We start from the raw sequence: 21952 nt of genomic DNA, 5'->3' as shown, positions 1-21952 counted from the left end.
GTTCATGATAATCAACCTAAATATTAACTATAATGATTGTTCAGCAATACTGTATTACTCATTCTTCCCAAATGTGGTCCATGATTTCTCATATTTCATCTTGGCTAACACATGTGTTATTATGCCTTTCCCCCACTTCATTCCCGTCTGTTAAAATCATTAGCTATCTTTAATAACTACCTCAAATAAAACTTCCTCCAAATTCCTATTCAAATGACATATTTGCAGTTTATAAAACCATTTAACACTTTCTTATATAATTCCTCTTATTGCATGAATATTCTGTCTGGTGCTATGGTGATATATAAATTACTTATTCCTTAATTGAATTTAAATATTTTAAGTGTAAGAACCAACTTATACATATTTTTAACCCTCTCAGAGTCTAGCACATTTATTTGGAACATAATAATAAGTTAAATAAAGTAACAATTTAAAGATTGTGTCTGAAAGAATTCTTAAGAGCATTTGATTGTGAATGTTTTTAGGCATTTCTAACTAGGTAAACTAGTCTGAATGTACCTCCATTCATTATATACACATTTGTTAATTCGACGAGAGTTTATTGAGCTCCTGTCATGTTTTACTCTGGAGAAATGCTGGACAAGACAGGCAAAGTCTCTGCTCTCAGGGAGCTAGTAGTCTAATGAAGGAAGAAAGACAATAAGGACGTAGACAGACAATGAGATAATTTTAGTGCAAAAAGAACTAGCTCAGATAGAGTGTTAGCACCTAAGTAGGGTAAATCCATTTAGTTCGGTATCGGGAGGTGGCTTCTCCAAGAAGACATCTGGAAGAAAAGAAGCCAGCTCTGGTAAATTCTAGGAGATTTGTACTTTAGGCACAGAAAACAGCTTGTCCAGAAAAGGCCACTAGACAGGACACAGTTTGGCCTTTTCCAGAAACAGCAAAAAAAGCTAAATGTGTCTATAAGATGGTGAACGGAAGGAGTGGATTGGAGTAAGTGAAGTTGGAAAAGTAGACACAAACTTGTTCCTGCAGACCCTTAATAATATTTGTTTTTATAGATTTTATTACAAGGGCAATGAGAAAGCACTGGTGGAGAGTGGTATCATACTTTGGGTTTGGCCAAACCCAAAAGGAGGCACCAGCAGGAGTCTGGAGAATGAAGGGGATTTATTCTTGCCCTGCTTCCTTTGCTCAGCAGGGTCTGGCAGGGACTGCCCTTAATCTGACTGTGCTTGCCCAGTTCCCCTCGAAAGCTGAAAGGTCAGCTTTCCCTGGGTTCTAAGCACATGGCTTCCTACTCGGGAACCTCTAGGCCTGAGCCCACTAAAGGAGACCAGCTGCTGTTGGTCCTGGAGTGCTTCACTCTTTCTTGCTCTCTCTGCTCCTGCTCACATCTTTGCAAAATGGCCTTCATGAGCACCCGTTTGGTTATACTCTTTAAGGAAGCTCTTTCTGCTGGAACACTGCCTGAAATGGATGTTTTGCAATAGTGCCAGGTGTGCAAGACTGGGAGAGTCCATGTGGAGCTATATCCCTCCAAAGGCTAAATCCATGAGGCCCTTTCCTTGTCAGGGTAAGCCAAAAATGAAGCTGGTACTAGTTACTTCTCTTCTCTCCATTGCTGAATACTCTTGAGATAATACTTTTAGGGTGTACATTAGGAAGAAGTGTCTGTCTAGGTAGGAAGTCTTTGGCTGTCTCCATCAAAACTCTGAGTTAGACTGGTGTATCTTAGCCATTGAGCTCCACTGTGAGCCACACAAGGAATCTCTACCTGACCCGCTCTGGCAGAGACAGGTCCTAGGGCCTGGTGACTCTGAGGCTGAATTTCCTGCTACCCTCTGTAGTTCAGCAAGGAGCTGATTCTCAGATTTGGTTTATAACACATACCTAAAAAAGAGGTCATAACTTTATGAATGGCGATAAGATGGCGGGCATCAATCTGAATTTAGTCTAAACCATGTCTTGAAGAACAACAGACAGCAGTTTTTCACATTTATTTTAGAATCCTTAATCTTATAGTCCCCACACATTCTCTTCTAGGAACGCTCAAAAATTTCTTGTAGTTACTCACAAATAAACATGAATACTTGGTGAAGAAAATGTACTGTTTATGAATGAGTATTTCCCAACATAAACTTGACTGCTACTTGTTGTCACACACAGCTGAGATGAAGCGCAAGAACTGGGGGCAATTCTCCATGCAAGGTCTGGTGGGTGATGTAGCTCCCTCCTTGATACATTGGCATTGCCTAGAAGTCACACAGATAGGCTGGGAAAAGAGCATTCTATTAGAAGCTTAGCCAATTAAGACCATAAACAGACCTAAGCATGACAAAAGTTTCAGCCTTCATTAAGAAAGGAAATAAAGGGGAGCCTGGGTGGTTCAGTCAGTTAAGCATCTGCCTTCGGCTCAGGTCATGATCTCAGGGTCCTGGGATCGAGCCCCGCATCGGGCTCCCTGCTCTGCGTGGAGCCTGCTTCTCCTCCTCTCTCTGCCCCCCACCCTACTCGTGCTCTCTCTCACACACACTTTCTCTCTCTCTCTCTCTGTTTCTCTTCAGCTTGTTTGCTCATTCTCTCTGTCTTGAATAATGTTAGAACCTCATTAAAAGTTTGGATATTTTTTTTTAATGCACTGCTCATGTAAGGAGCTTAATTCCCTCATGGAATATATAGATATGTTATTTAAATTAAGGACACTTCAGGCCTTTCCTTTTCCAGTCTGGAGATTTATGGCAGATAAGCAGGGAACGCTTTTCTGTTTTAGCTGTCTTTCATTGTTACATTCATCCTGGCCTTCACTGTCAAAATGTATCTTTACAGCAACAGAAAAGGCATTTGATAGTATCTGACGCCATTTCAACTTTACTTTTTCTTAAATTCGTTGCTGCTTTTACCTTCCAGGTATGTTAACATTTCTGCTATGAAAATGGTCCCTATAGGTTTCAAAATCCCCAAGAGAGCACAACGTCATGTATAAATACTCATTTCTGTTTGTTTTTTATATCTTACTCCTTTTCATATGTATATGCAACATATCCGCTATAGCATGGTTTGTATGTTTTCTTCCCAGGTCCCCAATCCAACACATTCTGCTATAGTTTAAAACAAAATTCTTTCCTGTTTTGGAGCATTGTGCTCATTTTCACATTATATCATTTACTTCCCTGTGTGATCTAAGAAAAACACATGGTATAGTGTTGTTATCAAAAATTCACATCCACTGGAGATTAAGTATATTTGCTAGATATCACATATTCCTCCTTAACCTTTGGCAAACATGTCTTTTGATTCATTTTTTATTCTTAAATTTTCTAACATAGATAAGTATTCAATTGCTTATGTATACATGTATGTATGTGAAGATATGTATGTATGTATAGGTTGATAGTTGTACCTTCCTCTCTACCTTGTTTAAAGCAGAATTTGAGTTGTTATGTAAACAATTTAATTGTGCATTCCATTTACCTATTTAGAACATATGGAGGGGGGGTTGAGCACCTAGCTGGTTCAGTCAATAGAGTGTGCAACTCTTAATCTCAGGGGTGTGAGTTCAAGCCCCACATTGGGCATGGAGCCTACTTAAAAAAAATAAAATATGGGTAATACCTATGAAAGATGGAAATATTGTGAAATAATAGTTTGGGGCACCTGGGTGGCTCAGTCAGTTGAGCATCTGCCTTTGGCTCAGGTGATGATCTCAGGGTCCTGGGATGGAGCCCCGCATCGGGCTCCCTGCTCAGCTGGGAGTCTGCTTCTTCCTATTCCTCTAACCCTCCCCCCTGTTCATGTTCTTGCTCTCTCTCTCTCTCTCAAATAAAAAAAAGAATAATAATAATGGTAGGTTTGTAAAACATGAATTCTGTAAGAATTAAGTTCTAAAAGTGCAGGGGAAATATTTTCTACTCCCAGTTTTTCAAAGTAAAAATCAGTCACTGTGCATTCCACAGTTTTCCATAGTTCCTGGATTTCACATGCTAACATTTTATATCACAACATTTACACTGCATTATTAAAACCTGGAGCTATACTTTTGAAATATCATCCAATCTTGCCTGCTGAACTAATGAGAAATTCATTAATACTCATTAAATTTGTTCAATAAAAATTAAAGAACTGTTACAAGGATTACTAGCCTGGGGATTCATTTAGTACATTCCACGGGACACTTTCTGTTTACTGCATGCTTAGGTTTTGCCAAAGAATAAAAACTTGCACATTTTGCAGGATTGATGAATAGCATGAGGGATTATGTTTTCATGGCTCTGTCAAAATTTCATTAATTTGATGCCAATGACATAGAATTTATGACAATTTTGCCTGCCACTGGTGATGTTCACCCATCAGAGGGTTTCCAGAGACATAACTGTGAGGCAAATGAATGGGTATAAATAATGATTGCATGTACTGGATTGGCTTTCAGTGAGCATATCACTTCTGAACAAAGTTAAATATCTGCACCTCAATATTTGTATCCTTTTGTGGAGATGGAGTAAATGTGTTCTTTTTTTTTTTTTTTTAAAGATTTTATTTATTTATTTTAGCGAGAGTGAGGACAGCACGAGGAGGAGGGGCAGGGGGGAGAGTGAGAGACTCTCAAGCAGACTCCACTCTGAGCTCGGAGCCTGGCATGGGCTTGATCCCACGACTCTGAGGTCATGACCTGAGCTGAAACAAGAGTTGGGCGCTTAACACACTGTACCACGCAGGCGCCCCTGGTTTAGATATGTTCTTAGTGGTTCAAGGACTTTCTACTGGAAGATGGAAGCTTACGTTCTACCTCTGCTAATCTCCCCTTGTTTCTCTCCTCAGATTTCCCTTCAGATTGAGATTCCTTTCCATCCCCAAACCCTACAATCCAGACTTTTCACTATTTCAAACTGACCTCCAAAATTAATAAGGCTATACAAGGTAAATAAGGTTATATGTATTATTCAAAACCGCCAATTCTCAATTACCTATACTATTTACGATTATTAATGAACCTCAGATATCTAGATACTTTCAACATTTTAAAAGTATCTGCACGTTTTACAAAACCTCCTGATATTGAACACAGTAGCTTCCTGGATTTCATCTCCTTCTGCATTCACTGCTCCTAATAGTGAGACTATTCTAAAGAAGGAGGAGGAAAATGTCTGGAAAATCTTCCTACTAGATATTGAGTGTATGCATGCCCATTAAGGGTAATTACATACCTATGAAGAGAAAGTACCCCTTGAAAAAATTGAGATGTCTCCATATAGAGCTACGTTCATAGCACAAAGCCAAAGATTGAAGTGGGCATCTTTGAGAGTCCTGTGCACCTCTATTAGAACAATTCTAGAAATTGACCATCTGGAATTTGCTATTCCACAGCCAGCAAAATATACATAAGGAGCCTTCCAGCTGTAGGAGAACTCAGGCTGCTAAAAATACCATTTCCAAACATATACCTTCTACAAACCATATGAATCCTGTCCCCCCCCAAATTATATATTTTTACGCATTACAAAGTGAAGTTTGATAATCAAAGGCCCAGGATTTCTTAGCAATTATTTACAAAAATGCTTCTTTATTGTATGCATTTTCAAAGGTATTCATTCATTTGAATAATAGGGATGAAAAAGCCTCAATTTCTAGAATTGAAGTTGTTACTAAGGTATTTATCTTGTTATTGAATGCAACATTTTGCCTCACTTTGAGTGAGTTTTGGAACTGTAACTTCCTGGTTTTTTCATGCATATGTATTATGGACTATCTTATAATTTCCCTTACACATGGAGAGTTTTGTGCCCAGCTCCTCTACTACCAAGCACATGGATATAAACGCTTTTATTTTACAGATAAACCATATTAATGGGAAAAAATTGGGACATATTATAATAATAGAACAAACCAAGATATTTTTTTAAAATGCGGTCACTGGTTCATAATGACCAAAATATTTAGTGCCTGCTTTGACCGAGAGTAATGATGGTGGCGCTACCATTTTCCCCTAAGAAATGAACAATTAAGGGGCCCCTGGGTGGCTCAGTCATTAAGCATCTGCCTTCGGCTCAGGTCATGATCTCAGGGTCCTGGGATCGAGCCTGGTGTCAAGCTCCCTGCTCCGCGGGAAGTCTGCTTCTCCCTCTCCCTCTGCCCCTGCTTGTGTTCCCTCTCTCACTGTGTCTCTCTCTGTCAAATAAATAAATAAGATCTTTAAAAAAAAAAAAAAAAGAAAGGAACAATTGACCAGTATTGCTTTTTCTTAGGATAAGACTATCATGCTTTTATTCACAGAAGCGAACATGATAAGGATGAAAAATCATTATTTTAATTAATTAAGTATCTCTTGGGTGTCATTTCTGTGCCAGAGATGGTGTAGGCACTGAATGTAGATAAATAAAGGAAATGCAGCTGTTGGCACAGAGTTAAGCCTAGAGGAAGATTTGTCCATGAACTGAAGTTTCAGGTAAGTCTTTAATGAAGGCCAGGCCTTACTGGGGAGCGGAACTTGGGGTGTGGGTAAGTTTCCCATATAAGGAGGAACAACACGGGTGTGCCATGTGCGTATTTACATTCTCTGTGCCCACTTCAGCATAGGTTTTAAAATGGCAGGGGATTGTGACTCTTTGCTGAATAAAATTAATTCAGTAAGTATCTAAATAATTGACAGCTGCTTGGCCCTGGGTCTGCTATTTCAGTGAGTTATGATGGAAGTTTCAAAGTGAGTGTAAAGTGGCATATTTAAGAAAGGTATAGACTAGTTGGAGTGATTTTATATCCTTACAATACATGTCATATTATTTTTAATTGCATACCAAAGGGAATGGTAAGTATAGAAAATGTGTTTCTTCATTCAGCAAATAATTGCTTGACCATTATGCATGAGGAACTGCCTTTTGGAGGTACAGCATAATTTACCTCTTATATAGATGGCTGATTTTATATAAGAAAATATACGAATGGTCCTTGACAGAAGTTTTGGTTGAGAAATCTCTGGTTCTGGGCAGAGCTGACATACAAGTCAATACAAAGAGAGATCTTCCATGCAATTCTTAAGAAAGTGGAAGATGGACACATTTTACATGGGCAGCCAAGGATGGAGAGAGAGTAGAGGACTTGCAAATAGAAATTCAAGGAGAAGAAAAACATGAAGAGTATCAGGAGATGCAAGGGTTCGAGAAGTTGGCAATAGAAAAAGACCTCAAGAGGGGCTCCTGGGTGGCTCAGTTGGTAAAGGGACTGCCTTCAGCTCAGGTCATGATCCCTGGGTCCTGGGATCAAGCCCCACGTCAGGCTCCCTGCTCCTTGGGGAGCCCGCTTCTCCCTCTCCTTCTGCCTGCCACTCCCCCTGCTTGTGTTCTCTCTCTCTCTCTCTGTCAAAACAAAACAAAACAAAACAAAAAAAACCTTAAGAAAAAAAAAAAGGCCTGGGCGCCTGGGTGGCTCAGATGGTTAAGCGTCTGCCTTCGGCTCAGGTCATGATCCCAGGGTCCTGGGATCGAGTCCCGCATCGGGCTCCCTGCTCCTTAGGAGCCTGCTTCTCCCTCTGCTTCTCTCTCTCTCTCTCTCCCTCTGTCTCTCATGAATAAATAAACAAAATCTTAAAAGAAAAAAAAGGCCTGAAGAAAACTTTCCCCAAGGAAATCCTTACGTTGAAGAGGCCGAGGACTATTAGGTGCATTTTGTACACTTGGCTTTGCTGTGCTGTAAAATCCCACAGGCTCATTTCCCTCATTCTTTACAAAGTTGGAGGAAAAGTCTGACGCAGAGTGACATCTCAAGGTGCAGCGCACACACAAAGCCGCATTCTTTCTCTCTGAAATTTGTCAAGCTCCTTTCCTTTTCTTGTCAGGTGCAGTACCCAGTATAATGCAGCTGGACTTGAGGTGACACGGTGGATGTTTGGGAGCATCAGCTTAGGAGTCAGACAAACCTGAACTGGAGTCTCACTATCCTACTACTCAGTCCAGTAACCTCCGGCATTTCTGTTAGCGTGTCTGTGTTATTAGGGGAATTAAGTGATAAAACATCTGCAAAGTTATTTTCTTAGTGTTTGGCACATAATAAGCCTTTACCAAATGACAGTCGCATGATTGGGGTTGGGCAGTGGACAGGTGACTAAGTGAAGATCATGGCTGAAAACTACAGGTGCACTCTGTGGACTAGGGTCTGAGTCTGTGCAGAGCTCCGATCAAGAGTTTCTGACTAGTGAGGATTACTTGCCCAAGGGCAAAGAGGAGTATAACATGAAGACTGGGGTGAAGACCCCCAAATAGAAGGCCCATGTTGCTGCTTGGATAACAGTTCCAATGAAATTTCCATATGAACTTTGGACACCACATTGAAACCAGCCTCTGTGGGTACTTTAGCAAAAGCTAAAGGGGCTGAATCCATAAGAGCATTGAAAGGGTTTGAACACAAACCGTGTGATCTCTGGCCCAGGTTTTTAAGTGAAACTCAGAGTGGGGAAAAGAATGTCCTTCTCCAGCCATAGTGGAGCTCCTACCTCTAAGGACTGAGCACGACAGAGAGAGGCTGGGCCAGGGGCCTCCTTCTCATGGAGACGCCTGCAGCTGAGTCTGTTGGAGAAGGAGGGCAAAACAAAACTGGGACTTACTTTGTGCCTTCAGAGTTAGCGTAGGAGAGCATGAAAAAAAAGAGCAGTTGGAGATGATTAGAGTTCAGAGAAGCACCTGCTCTGTGGCTTGTTCACTTCATTGTATTTTAATAGCCAAAAAGAGGGTCTACAGACCCATGCAATAATCTGGGTCTTACCAGTTACCCTTCTGTACAGAGTCATTCTGCCAAAAGGTCATCCTCATCAGTCTGTCATACACATTGTAAGTGGATTTTAAACTAATGTAAGTTGCTATTTTTATTGGAAGAGTATTAACCTTGTTGTAAGAAAAAAGTCCATCCTTAACCTGAATTATAAACAAGATGTTCAAAGGTTATAGAAAGAAGCTGCCATGTTTTTGCCTAAACAAGAAGACAAAAATAAGCTCTCAATATTATCCTACATCCTTCATTTAAAAATCACAACATTCTCCTGCAATGTTACGACTTCATCTGTTTTCTCCACATATCTCCTTTGATGACATCTCCATAGAGTTGGAACAAGTCAGCGTCAGAAAAGCTGAGATTGCATCTACATTTGTAACAAAGTTTGTTTCCGTCTATGAAGGTTAGAGTCCCTGAGTGCACCTCTCAACTTGAGCACTAATCAATTCAATCCACAAGCAAGATGGGTCACGCTTTTGGAAGGGAAAGGAGGGGAGAGTGGCTCTAAGCATGGCAACCTCATCAGGACTCAGTGCTTGTGCAGTCCACAGCATGACACCTGTGATCACGTCCGTGAGCTGATTAATGGGCTGTCACCTTAGTTGTTGACTGGTGAATTATTTATACTTATAAACCGCTAAATAATTTAAAGCCGATATCTTAAATTACAGCTGAGAGTGACAGGGAGAAGGTGGCCTAAAACTCCGACCAGAGAGATCAGTGCCCTTGTTCTCAAGGCACTTTAGAACACAATTCCTGCTGACTGTTCTCAGAAAAAAGATGGAAAACAAAAAGTATGTCGAACTGGTAAAGCATGTTCAAGAGAGTAAAGTATTTCAGCAATCAAAGAGAAAGTTGTTTTAAACAAAACAAATGTGATACAACTCTGAAGGATGCTAGGATTACATAGGAAATAAAAATATTTGCCTTCCAAATGTAATCATGAAATCTAGACCCACTGTATGTTTTAAACTTTAGCTCAAGGAAGCTTACCATGCTCTGTGACACAGAAGAGCTGTGCGCGTAGTCACTTGGGGCTACTGCATTACATTTTGTTTTGTTTTCTAGAACAGCAAAGGCAGCGTAGAAATAAAATAGTAGTTAACATAATGCGGGGGGAGGGGCAGGGTATGGGGCTGCAAAGTGATCAATTCCAGACCATTTATATTGAGAAGAACAAAAGGAAGGGGGGATTGAGAAGGAAACAAGTTAAGACTCTTAGTGTCTTTTTGTTGCCACACACAAAAAAATGTCTTAAATAACCAAATAGGTTGAAGAAAGTTAAAAATGGTTCTTGTGTGCCATTTAAGAACGTTAAATATGTGTTGTGTAAATAAGAGGTGAGCGTGTTTTAAGACAGCATTGCCATATTGCAAAGGGGCTTTTCCATTAACCTAAGTGGGATTTTCTTATTTTGGCTTTTTAGTTGATGAAACAACTCCCGTGTGTGTGTGTGTGTGTGTGTGTGTGTGTGTGTGTGTGTGTGTGTGTGTGTTTAAGGCAGGATATCAAAGAAAAATGGAACTATCATAGGTTCCCAATTCCTCTGACCACTATCTTTCTTCACACATTTCACAAAAGTCTCCTCTGACGGTGGCTTGTATAAGCATATCCTTTTTTAAACCCAGGGTTACTTTTAAATACCTATATCTGGTGACTATTCAATAATTAACTTCTGTTGCTATGTTGGCCTGCTCTGAAATTTCTAGTGGCTTGCCTTGCGTCATGGCTTCTTACAAAAAGCCTTTAATATGTTTGCCTAAAATTGGATAGGGACAACTTCCCAGAGTCTAGATTTTTCCCTGAAAGAAAAGAAAGAAAAAAAAAAGTGAACGTAAGTGACGTTTCTTTTTTTCTTTCTTTTTCTTTTCCTTCCTTCCTTTCTTTTTCTTTTTCTTCCTTTCTTTCCTCTTCTTTTCTTTCTTTTCTTCTCTTTTTTCTTTTCTTTTTCTTTCTCTCTCTCTCTCTTTCTTTCTTTTGCAAAAAATATTGTATTTGGGGCACCTGGGTGGCTCAGTCGGTTAAGTGACTGCCTTTGGCTCAGGTCATGATCCCAGGGTCCTGGGATCGAGGCCTGCATCGGGCTCCCTGCTCAGCCAGGAGGCTGCTTCTCCCTCTCCCTCTGCTGGTCCCCCTGCTTGTGCTCTCCTGCCCTTTCTCTGTCAAATAAATAAATAAAGTCTTTAAAAAAAGATATTGTATTATAATGGCAAATAAAGAAAAATTGTGCATGGGCCTTGGGGCTATACATTCTGGGGTTTGTTATTGACCAGAGGCAACCCTACCTCTGTATGAGGTATAAGAGCCTGTCTTATTGTTTGCCTGAACCAACAATGCTCAATGTCACCCTCTTGTTCCAGAAGGAACCTTCTGGATTCTCTGTCTCCTACAAAGAAATGGTAATTTTGCAAGCCTGTTTCTGATTTCTCATTTAGTCTTTTCACATTTTGAATATATACTCTGTCATTTCCACTAAGGACAGGAGTGAAATTCTGGAGTGATCAAGTTCTAAACAAGTTAATCTGCTTTCCCTGGATTTTGCTTAGTGATACAATTATATTCAGTTTCCAATTTAGGTATAGTCATCTCCTTCTTTGTAAAGGTTAATAGACACTTAAGAACACCACCAAGAGATTGGATAGGCTTCTAAATTTGGGATACAAGATCAAAAAAACTTGACTTAGCACTACTACGTATACTAAAATATTGAAATACTTACTATTTTAATATTATACCTGCCATGTACATGCTGGCTTCCAAATTTATTTATTCAAGCAAGACCACCACCATGAACTCTAGGTTCATATAATAAACTGCTTATATGACTGCACCCAACGTTGTTGAGTGCTAAGTACCTAAAACTTAATGTGTAAAAACAAAACTTTTCATGTAAGGCTACTTGGCTTTTCTCAATTTTTTTTTACCATCTCAGTTAATGAGCCACTCTTTATCTAGTTCTTCAGATCCCAAATTAAATACTCTGATTACTATTTCTTCCTCAAAGTCCACATCTAAGCATTGAGTAAGTCATATTGACTCAGCTTCAAAATATACTTATAATGTGAACTTCCTGTTAGGGCAAGATTTTCATTGCAAAATAGTCTATATAGTATTCCCAAATTTCATATATAAAAAAATAAAAAATAAAACAAGCTTCTGTTTCAGGCCAAATGGCCTAGACCTATTTCTCCCTGGTATTCTCTACTAAGCACAACTGAAAACATTTGAAATGACATAAGAAACAAGAATTCTGAAAGGAGGTGAGAAGGACAGGCTTGGGAGACCAGGAATAGAGGAAATGTAATCTCCCCAACCAACAGAGGAGTTGACTCATACCCAGAAACATACTGACCAAGCAGAAGAAGGCAGTACGGGTTGGCTCCTTCCCCTCTTGGGTTGGACAATGTCAGACGAGCTAACACCCCAACAGCAAGGGAGAGTACTCTTCTTCCTCATGGAGCCAGAGACTCCCTTCCACACAGGGAGGTATGAATTTGGAAGGCAAGATCTACCAGAGGGATTCAGCCACAGCAAGAGGATCAGAGCCAAGAAAGGTCCTTTCTGCCCAGGGGACTGAGACTCCTGTCCCCTACCTAGAGATAGCAGAGGCCTGGGGACACTACCTCAAAAAAAAAAAAAAACAAAACCTGATTAGCAACACTTTCTGTCTTTAATAGGCAACACTTTCTGTCCTTAATAGGATTCTGATATAACAAGTGTCCTCTCTTGGTGGCAACCTCTTTGTCCCCATGGGCTTGAGTCCACTGTCCTCCACCAAGAAACATCTGGACTGGTAGACACAGCCACACAAGCTGCCTGTCTTGAAAAGCCTCTTTGTCCAGACAGGCCTGACTTCCTCTTCCACTGAGAGATACCTAGTCAACCCGGCAGGGAAACCCTGTTTGCTCCCTCCCATAGCACCAGCAGGGGCCAGTGGAAAAGCCCTAGCAGCACCAGATAAACCAAGCAGACCAAAATAAAACCACAGATATACTGAAGATTAAATTGTCATGGGAAATCCAGCCCCAGAAAGTGTGAACTGAACTCCCAGTTGTTGGGATTATCTGACAAGATTATTAAAGCAGCCATCATAAAAATGTCTCAACTAGTGATTTCAAATTCTCTTGAAACAAAAGAAAAGTAGAAAATCTCAGGAAATAAATAAAAATTATAAAAAAGAGCCAAGCATAGAACTGAAATATACAATAACACAAAATTAAAAATAAAGCAAAACTCTCCCATGGGTCCAACAGTAAAATGGAGATGACAGGCAGTTGGTCCAGTAAACGTGAGAACTAAGGAGAGATCAGTAGGATTCACCCAATGTGAACAGCAGACAGAGAAGAGTAAACTAAAAAAAGAAAGAAAAAAAAAGCCTCAGGTACTTGTAAGGCAATAATGGAAAACTTGAAATCTCAGAACAAATTGAAAAAGAGAAGGGCTGAAGGAATATTTGAAGAAATAATCACTGAAAACTCTCCAAATTTGTTGAAAAATGTAATTTGAGAAAAGATGAGAAAATCCCCCCAAAATTAAACACAAAGAAATCCAGAAGAAGCAGATACCCTGCTGAGTGGGAACCCCAAGGCAGGACTTGATCCCAAGACCCTGGGATCATGACCTGAGCTGAAGGTAGACACTTAACCAAATGAACCACCCAGGTGCCCCCTAGACATAGAAAATCTTATTCTAAAATCTATATGCAAAGAACTGGTCCTAGAATAGCTAAAACGATTTTGATAAATGAACATAAAATACTCGCAATCCCTCTACTTCCTACCAAGGCTTATTATATAGCTATGGGAATCAAGACAGTGCAGTACAGGAGAGAGATAGACATAGAGGTCAATGTGATCAAATAGAGGCCTGGAAACTGTCCCAGACAAATATGCTCTACTTATTTTTTTAAGAAAGATACAAAAGGGATTCAGTGAAAGAAGAATAGCTTTTTCAACAGATCATGCTGGAGCTGTTGGATGTCCCTAGGGAGAAAAAAATTAACTTTCAACAAAACCTCACATCTTACACAAAAAAATTAACTCAAAGTGCATCAGGGACTTTACTGTAAATGTAAAACTATAAAACTTTTAGAAAAAACAACATGGAGGGAAGTCACTGGGATTGAGGACAAGGCAGGGAGTTCTTAGATGACACCAAAAGCACAACCCACTAAAGGAACAATTGATAAATTAAATCTTATCAAACACTTTTTCCATATCAAAGGCCCATTAAGAGGATGAAAAGAAAAGCTACAAACTGGGAGAAAATATTTGCAAACCACATATATGACAGAGAATTATTATTTAGAAGATAGAAGACATTGTCATAACTCAACATTAAAAAACAAGACTTCCTACTGGAAAATGGGCAAAAGGCATGAAGAGACATTTCACTGAGGAAGATATACAGATGGCTAGACAGTACATTAAAAGATGTTTGATAATCAGTCATCAGGAAACAGAAGTTAAAATCATAATAGGATGTTACTAGGTAACTCTCAGAATGGCTAAAATAAAACAAACAAACAAAAGAAGCTGCAACATCAAATACTGGAGAGGATGTAGTGAAACTGGATCACTCATCATACATGGCTGGTGAGAAAGTAAGTGGTACAACCACTCTGGAAAACAGTTTGGCAGTTTCTTATAAAACTGAAGATACAATTACCACACAACCCGGCAGTTTCATTTGTCCTGGAAAAATGAAAACCTGCATTTTACAAATGTTCATATCACCTTTATTCATAATAGCCAAAAACTAGAAAGAGTCCAGATGTCCTTCAACAGATTAATGGTTAAATAAGCTGTGATACATACATATAGAATACTACAGAGTGATAAAAAGGAACAGACTATCTGCAACAACTTGGATACATTTTCAGGGAAATATAAAGCATGACATAAAGCCAATCCCATGCTGTGTGATAGTATTTGTTCAACCATTTGAAATGACAAAATTTTAGAGCCCCGAGGTATAAGTTGGTGGGGGCCCAGTGTGACCCTGTGCAGGTTGGGCAACTGTGCATATGTAGTGAAAGGAAGAGAAAGGAAAGTTCTGATGGTCCTAAAAACAGCCTACAATAGAGACTGCCATCAAATAGTCACCTCCAAAAGGAAAGAACCCATCTCTGAGCTTATCTGAAAAACCCAGAGAAACTAGGAGGGGTCTTTTTTGGCTCCAAATTACAGGTAAGTTGAAAACAGACCATGGAGCTCCCCTAATGGGTGGCAGGAGGAACAATGATAGTTGGGCTGATTCTCAAAGGCCTCAAAAGTACCTACATATATAAAAAAAAAAAAAAATAAGAAATAAGACCTGTCCTGCTTAGAATGTCAATGACCCACCAAGAGGAAGGTGGGGGGAAATGCTGGAAGTGGAATGTATATTGGGCAAGGCTGAAAGACAGGGGAGAAAGGGGAGAAAGAAGGTTAATTTACTGAAGGGAGGGATCGAAGCAGCTCAGAATAGTGGAGGTGGCAAATAGAAAAAAGCCATTTTTCAAAAAGAAATTGAGATGGCACAGAGGAAGGAGGCCTTGATCAGAGACGCAAGAATGTATGCTAATCAACCCGAAATCCTTACCCGTCAATTTCCTAAGGTACAAAAACTCATCTAACTTGATCATGATGACAGAAAAAACTGCAAGTGATGGGCGCCTGGGTGGCTCAGTCGTTAGGCGTCTGCCTTCAGCTCAGGTCATGATCCTAGGGTCCTGGGATCGAGTCCCACATCGGGCTCCCTGCTCAGCAGGAAGCCTGCTTCTCCCTCTCCCACTCCCCCTGCTTGTGTTCCTGCTCTCACTGTCTCTCTCTGTCAAATAAATAAATAAAATCTTAAAAAAAAACTGCAAGTGAACCCCAAAGCATAGGTACTGTAGTAGTAAAGAGCCAACCAAGCTGAATAATGAAGCAACACACAAGGGAAACATATTCAACAACATGGTAAGATAAAATAAAATTTAAAATGAAACAGATTAAAATAATTACCTGGTATTATAAAAAGAGCTAAAAAAATAGGAATAAGTAAAAAAAAAAAATACTATACATCAAGGACAAAGGTAAGGAAGATGGAATATCTTTGCCAGCGTCAACAGAACATGTAGAAAACCAAAATAATGGAGTTAACAGCAACAACAACAAAAACCAAAAACCCAAAACTGTCAGAAAATTAAAGGTGACTTTATTTCGTAGGGAGAGGGAAATTGAACCTAGTTACTAAATGGGAACTTTGTTTCACTGAAATATATCACCGAAAGAGTCAACATTCAACACATTTTAATAAAAACACTTAAAGTAAGAAAATACCACTTTAGACATCTACGCAAAAAATACAAGCCACTAATGAGGGAAATAAATCAGACTGATATCTTACTTATCAAAACTAACACTTCATATCCATAAAATGTTAAGCATCATGTTTAAGATATTTTAAAAAATTAAGAAAATCAAATGTTTTAGCCCTAATCAAATTCAAAGGATAGGTTACAGAAATAGTGAAAATTTGTGCAAGAGCTTGAAATATTTTTCCCACAGTTTCTTCCTGAGAAAAGAACAAATGTCAGACAACCGCATATTAGAGAAAAGCAGAAATATATTGAACTGCAGACCTAAGACAAGCAGGTGGGAATAACTTGACAGAATAGGTTGGCCATTCATGACAACACGGGTGGACCTAGATGCTATCGTGCTAAGTGAACTAAGTCAGACAAGGAGAGACAACTACTGTGGGATCTCACTTATATGTGGAATCCAGAAAAAAAAATGAACAAACAAAACAAAACAGAAACAGATTTAATAAATACAGAGAACAAACTGGTGGTTGCTAGAGAGGAGAGAGGTGGGAGGATGGGCAAAATAGGTGGAGGGGATTAAGAAGAACAAACTTCCAGTTATAAAATAAATAGGTCACAGATATGGAAAGTACAGCCCAGGGACTATAGCCAATGATATTGTAATAACGTTGTATGGTGACAGATGGTCACAACACTTATCATGGCGAGTGCTGAGTAATGTATAGAATTGTTGAATCACTATGTTGTACATCTGAAACTAACATAAACATTGTATGTCAACTGTACTTCAATTAAAAAGTAGAATTAAAAATATAACATAAATAAAACCAAAATCAACAGTTGCAAATGTAGTAAAAGAAAGAAAGGGAGGAAGGGAAGGAGGGAGGGAGGGAGGAAGGAAGGAAGGAAGGAAGAAAGAAAAAAGAAAGAAAGAGGGAGGAGGAAGGAGAGGATGTAAACGTTATATTTTCTGACAATATAGATACATTACTACTAAAAGTAACAAAGTAGAAGAATAAATAAAGAAACCAAATGGGAAGTAGAATAAGTTTATTGATAACATCCTATGTAGTAAACAAATCACCTTTAGTTAGATGTTGGTGAACAAAGAGGAGGAAGAAGAACAAGTTTCAGGGCACCAATAGTATCTGAAGAAAAAAAAGAGAACTAAATGTCTTTTTATAAACTCATAGTAAACACAATCACTAGAACAATAAGTCGTAACTTTATGCCATAAGATCCGCCCAATAAAGAGTCAGGATGAAAGACGGTATATAAGAAAAGGAAGCACAAATGAGTGCCATTAGCTTCCTTCAACTACAATCAAAACACATCCCTAGCCAGTCTCTTGCTGTTGGAAGAAAGAAGTCACAGATAAATAGGAGGAGAATGTTCGAATGAACACTGCGGTGTAGGATTTGAGCCAGATATATCAGTGTAAGCCCACGTTTATTTTGATAGACATAGAGATACAGATAAAGTATACAGATGTGGGCACACTACTCCCTGTGTTTGCTGGAAGTGCCTGGAAACAGAGATATTCCAGTAGTCAAAAGAATACCTAGTCTTGGCTTCTTAATGCTGCTCTCCAATTAGAGGAACCAAGGCTTCTTGGAGAAATGGATGATTCTGGGGCCAGGATCAAGAAAATACAAGATGAGCCTGGGATATCTTATGGTGCCAAAAGTACAGAAGTGTATATAGTTAGGCAGGTATGTCCAAAGGACACAGAACTCAAAATGAAAGAACTCCCAGTGTCTAATACTAGACCAATCTGAGCAACAAAACAATGCCAGTATTGGATTATAGGCCAAAGAATAAAGTAAATATCAATAAGTCTATGGTAATATAAACAAATGACTAATAAAAGAAAAAAAAACAATGGTAAGAGGCAAAACTTCCTTACAGAATACAAAAAATAAATGAAGATATACCCTCCCTGGGGATAGAGCTAAATTTCTCTCCCCCTGAGTGTGAAACTGACCAAGGATTCACTTCCAAAGAATACAGAAAGGGAAAAGTAGTCACCTTCGAGCCTATAAACCTGGGGAGAGGTAATGCATCCTTGATGCAACCGCTTTTTGCCACCTTTACCTGCTCATGCACACCCCTCCAAAATACAACTGGCGGAAAAACAAAATGTCTGACTATGTAGAGCAAAGCAGCCCACGTTCTCATCCTGGACCACTATGTGAGAAAGAGATGATTTCTTTGTTCTTTAAACCACTGATTTATAGGCTCTCTTTGTTATGGCACCTTAGCTTTTTAACCTTACCCATGAAATCTGATTAGTGATCCACTCGTCCTTCTTTCACCCTTTCACTCTGAGTCCCTTAAATTCCTTCTGCCCAGTCTGAAACCACATGGTTTGCTTCTATCAGACAATTAAGAGACTTGATAACCACTTAGAAGATTATGTTTCTTTGGCCAGGGATAACTGCATTTTAAAAGAAGAGCAAATGAAGCAGACATTCTCGGATGAATTAGTCTCTCTCAATGGTAAATTAAAAAAAAAATCATTATCGGAAGAAGAGGGAGAGAACCGGAGGTTGTTAAACAAATGTATTTGTTGAGAATATGCATGAACAAATGAAACCCATGTCGATTCTATGCGAGGCCATCACTATACCTGCGCACACATCTACCTTCATGGGGCAAATGGCATGAGAAAGGATATTCAATGTAGTGAAGAGCAGGGAAATTAATTCTTTCCAAGATTTTTTTTCTTACTTGAAACTCTTGGATATTTAAACTTAAGAGCATATATGAGTCAACCATGCATGTATTTGCCATTTGAAAACAACGGGGTGATTTCTTCTCATCTTTAGACAAAAGCATTCCATGGAAATGGGGCAAACAAGTACATTAAGAACAGCAGGCTATAAACAACCCATGACTTATCGCCTGTACCAAGAAAGCTGGCCATGATAGTCTTCAGAATTTCTAAAATTTCTTGTAATCAAAACATTTGCCATTGGGAGACCTGGCATTCTTATTTTAAACCTCAACAATTTCATTTTGGTAGGTAGATGGACTCAGAATTTTAAGATTTAGAATTTGAGAGGCAGAGCAGATGTTAGGGAACATCTCATTGACCACCCCGTGGTGTCTAGAGTTGAATGCCAAGGTCCTGACCCTCCTCACCTTGCTGGCAGGCACTGTGCTGGCTCCACAACTAAAGTCTCTTGTCAGGAAGGTTGGTGGTTCCGACTCCCACACGTTCCTTGCAAAAGAAATGGACACAACTGGATTTCAGCATTAGCTGCTTTCCTCTGCCTGTATCAACCGATGTGTCTTGTTTCCTGTTGTTTTATGCTTATTCTGACCATGCAAAGCAAATATTCGGCTTTCTTTCAATTATTTTTATTAATTTAGTCCTGATAAGTTTTGGTTTAATTGGCCACATTCTCCTAGAGTTGGTCTGTGGGCTCTATTGTTTTTCTACTCCCAGGACTAGTTCATACTTGACTGAATGACTGTTTTAGTAGATCTTTAGTAACTTGAGTAACTTTATCCCTCACTTGAATTTCTGTGTGTAGTCTAACGTGGAAGACCAGGGCTTGGCAAACTTTTCTGTAAAGAAGCAGATCCATATAGCCTCTGTGGCAATCACTCAGCTCTGCAGTTTTAGAGCAGAAGCAGTCATAGAAAATATGTAAAGGAATGCCTATTGCTATGTTGTAATAAAACTTTATTTGCAAAAACAGTGGGTGGGCCAGACTTGGCTCAAGGGCTGGAGTTTGCCATCCTCTGTGATGGATGGTTAGATGTGAGGCTGCTTTGTTAATATGTATAAAATTTGAATTAACCACTCTCTAAATATTTGGCCAGTATGTTCAGTATTGGGCCTGCTTTCAAAACTAGATAATAACACTCATTGTGTGTAAAGTAGATCCTAAATGAATAACATTGTATATCTGTGTAGTTTGTGTTATTTACATATCACCTCATTCAGTAACATAGGTAACAGGCTGAGGTAGTTAAAAGTATTCTGAGACTTGGTAGCTATAGCTTTTATTAAGCAGATCATTTTCTACTTACTATATCATCCTGGGCAAATGGCAGAATATTTCTGCGCAACAGTCTTTGAAAGTGAATGCATCACTATCTACATTGTCCCTGATTACATGTTAGTATGCTAGATGCCTTTGCATTGCCCGTGACTTCCAGACCAGTCTTGAGGACATGAGAAAACACCCAATACAACATTACAAATTCAAAATTACCCTAAATAGGAGGTGTGGCAACTGCTAGAACAGAAGGGACCTTGGTCAATATCTGGTTGGGTCAGTATCGATAAATAAAACATAAATTTCGGTGTCCACAGACATCTGACAGGCAAGACAAAAGTAACAAAGGAAAATTTAAGAAGGAAAGGGAAATTATACATTAGAAATGTGATACAATCAGCTTAGTGATCGCAGAAAACAGTGGTGAATTTTCTGGGAGACTTTCAGTGAAACTGGCCAAAAGTTTCAGATAATTAGCAAAAATAAGAATCTGGATCCAACAGAGAGCCAGCCCCAGATCCTTGAGATACAAAGGCAAGATGTGATTCTCTGTGCTTCTCCCATGAATGCACATTCCCCTGACTTCTTCATTTCACTGACTCTCCATAGTTATCCTTGACCTGTTTTATCTTCACTTTCTACTTGCCCTTCATAGAAATTACTAATTTACAGCCTTCGGTCATACAATTGTTCTGGTGTTTTCCTTCTGGCTTCTAATTCTCCTATTGTAAAGCCTGCAGACGCCATAGACTACTATTTATTTTGTATCCTTATCCATAACATCTTGGCTCCAAATTTAGGTCCCTAAGCTATCTAAATTGTTCTGCTAACCAAATTAAATCCCAGAGCTTAGAGCAGCCACAGAAAAGGTTTCCTACATCTCATCCTGGAGCTTTAATTGAAATTAAAGTAAATTATTCACACAGTGCACATTAATGTTGGCGCTGCTCCTTCTGCCTTCTTCCCAAATGACATTATGAGTTATGCCAAACTAAACTCATTTCCATTTTTGATATGGTTAACGAGTGGTAGATGAGGGGAATGCCATTGACAGAGTATAACGTGATTTCAGGCAGGCATTTAGGAAAAACAATGACTCTCTGACTTTCCTTTTGGACATGACTAATAAATGTTAATTGCATGATAAAAAGATATTTAGATAAAAATTGCCAAGACTTGATTAATTGATTGATAAGAATCAGAAAGAAAAATTCCACTTCTAGTTGTTTTCTTCAACATTGCCTCTTTGACCAAGCTTTGTGGATCAAATGCTATGTCACTATTCAAAGCATGTTTTCGAAGATTAATGCTATAAGATATTTTTTAAGGGGATGAAACTATGTGTATAGGCATTGCATGTGCATACACCTATATCTATATCATCTATCTATCTATCTATCATCAATTTATCATCTATATCTATCTATCTACCTATCATCTATCTATCTATCTATCTATCTATCTATCTATCTATCTATCTATCTATATCTAGTTTAGGGGAAAAAGACTGGTTGGAAACATGCTATTATTTCAAATGCTGTCTCTGAATGTTGGGATTTAAGTTAATTTTTCCCCTTTTATTTTCCAATATTTTCTAACCTTTAGGCAGCAAATACTATTATCTTTTCAATAATAAAATAAAATTATATGAGTTATGGATAGATAAAAACAGTGGTCAAAGCCATCTAGTAAAATTGAGTAAAGCTGAATGCAAAACCCTGAATTTCCATGCCAAAATCAATACAGTGTGTGTGGGATAGAAGAGACACCTGCTGTTTACTCAAAAAAATCTGTCAGGACATTGTACTGCTGTTTACCCAAAGAATACAGAAATACTAATTCGAAGGGATATGTGCACCCCAGTGTTTATAGCACATTATCTACAATAGCCAAATTATGGAAACAGCCCAAATGTCCATCAACTGAT

This window comes from Callorhinus ursinus, unplaced genomic scaffold (assembly GCF_003265705.2).
Source record: "Callorhinus ursinus isolate GAN/ISIS: 27379988/994484 unplaced genomic scaffold, GSC_fseal_2.0 scaffold10, whole genome shotgun sequence".
Classification (NCBI taxonomy): domain Eukaryota; kingdom Metazoa; phylum Chordata; class Mammalia; order Carnivora; family Otariidae; genus Callorhinus; species Callorhinus ursinus.
This window is presented reverse-complemented; position numbering follows the sequence as displayed.